Source organism: Meriones unguiculatus, assembly GCF_030254825.1.
Source record: "Meriones unguiculatus strain TT.TT164.6M chromosome Y unlocalized genomic scaffold, Bangor_MerUng_6.1 ChrY_unordered_Scaffold_25, whole genome shotgun sequence".
Classification (NCBI taxonomy): domain Eukaryota; kingdom Metazoa; phylum Chordata; class Mammalia; order Rodentia; family Muridae; genus Meriones; species Meriones unguiculatus.
In genome coordinates, this window is record NW_026843710.1 from 8,090,711 (window position 1) to 8,093,109 (window position 2,399).

Consider the following 2,399-nt stretch of genomic DNA (forward strand, 5'->3'; position numbering starts at 1 on the left):
ATAATGGTGTATCAACAAAACCAAAATAGAAGAAACAGTAATAAACCCACACACTTCTGAACACCTTAGTTTTGACAAAGATGCCAAAATCATACAATGTAAAAAAGATAGCATCTTCAACAAATGTTGCTGGGCTAACTGGATGAATACATATAGAAAAATGAAAATAGATCCATCTTCATCAACCTGAACAAAACTAAAGTCCAAGTGGATCAATGCCCACTACATAAATCTAGACACATTAAATCACTTAGTAGAAAAAGTGGGGAAGAGCCTTGAATTCCTTGGCACAAGAGACAAGTTGCTGAACAGAACACAATCATAAAAGTCTCTAATAGCAACAATCAAGAAATGAGACTTCATGAAATTGAAAAGCTTCTGTAAACCAAAGGGCACTGTCTTCAAGAAAAAATGAATGCCTACAGAATCTTCACCAACCCTCTAAGTGACAGAGGGCTATTATCCATTACATATACAAAACTAAAGAAGTTGAAAAGCAGCAAATCAAGTAATTCAATTAAAAAAAATGTGGAGCAGAGCTAAACAGAGAATTCTAGATATAGAAATATCAATGGCAGAAAAATACATAAAGAAATGTCCAATGTCATTAGCTCTCAGGGAAATGCACAACAAAATGACCCGGAGATTTCAACTTAAAACCATCAGAATGGCCAATATCAAAATCTGAAGTGACAACACATGGAGGAGAAGTTGTGGAGAAGGGGAACCCTCCTCCACTGCTGGTTCAAATGTAAACTTGTATAACCACTCTGAAAATCAATCTGGCACTTTATCAGTCAACTAGGAATAGTGCTTCCTCAAGTTCCAGTTATACCACTTCTAGGCATATATCCAAAGTTGGCTCAAGTACACAGTAAGGACATTTGCCCAACCATGTTTGTAGTAGCTTTATTTACAAAAGCCAGAACCTGGATACAACCCAGATGTCCCCCAACTGAAAAATGGATACAGAAATTGTGGTACATCTACAGAACCGAATATTACTAACCAATATAAAACAAGGAAATCATGAAATTTGAAGGTAAATGTTGGGAACTGGAAGTGAGCTATCCCAGAAGCAGAAAGAAACACACAGTATGTGCTCACTCATATAGACATATAATATAGGTAAACATACTAAAATCTGGACACCTAAAAAAACTAATCAAGGAGGAGGCCTCTTGCTAAAATGTAAAATCCTCATCCAGAAAGGGAAAGAAGACTGACATCAGAAGAAGGAGAAACCAGGAAATGTGTTAGGAGCCTGCAACAGAGGACCTCTGAAAGGCTTAGCAGTGCAGACTATCAAATCAGATGCTGAGACGTATGGACAATCATTGGGAAGAGGGCAGTGAATGTAATGAAAGAAGGGGAAAAATGTCAGATAGTTAGAGGACAGGACCTCCCCAAGGAGAGCAACAGAACCAAAAAATCTGAGTACAAGGGTCTTTCCTGAAACTCATACTCCAACCAAGTACCATGCATGGAGATAACCTAGAATCCTTGCACAGACATAGCCCATGGCAATTCAGTGTCCAAGGTGGTTCCATAGTAATGGGAACAGGGTCTGCCTCTGATATGAACTGATTGGCCTGTTCTTTGAAAACAACACTGTGATGGGGGAGCAACCTTAACAGGACACAGACATAGACAATGCACCCACACCTGATGAGATCTGAGAGACTAGGATCAGAAGAAAAGAGAGGAAGGCTTCCCCTATCAGTGTACTTGGGGAAGTACATGAGTGGACAAGGGGAAGAGATGGTGGAATTGGGAGAGGAAAAGGGAGGGATTTATAGGGGGATACAAAGTGAGTAAAGAGTAATTATTAAAATTTTAAATGAAAAAATATAAAATATATATATTATTGCCTTTTGAGTTATATTATAGGAGTGTGTGCTTGGAGGTCGGTATGCCAATAAAAGTGACCAGACAGTAGTTATGTCTCGCTTTTCATTTCTGATTTTGCTGATTTGGATAGTTTATCTCTGCCTTTTGCTTCGTTTGGCTAAAAGTTTGTCTATCTTGTTGATATTTTCAAAGAACCAGCGCTTGGTTTCATTGATTCTTTGAATAGATTTATTTGTTTCTAGTTGATTGATTTCTGCCCTGAGTTTGATTATTTTCAGCTCTCTGCTCCTCTTGGGTGCATTTGCTTCTTTTTTTCTCTAGGACCTTCAGTTGAGCCATTAAGTTGCTTGTATGAGATGTCACAAATTTTTTTCTTGAAGGCATTTACTGCTGTAAATTTTCCTCTGAGCACTGCTTTCATTATGTCCCATAAATTAGGTTATGTTGCACCTTCATTTTCATCAAATTCTAGGAAGTCTTTATTTTCTTTCTTTATTTCTTCCTTAACCCAGCTATCACTGAGCAGCAAGTTGTTCAGTCTCCATGTG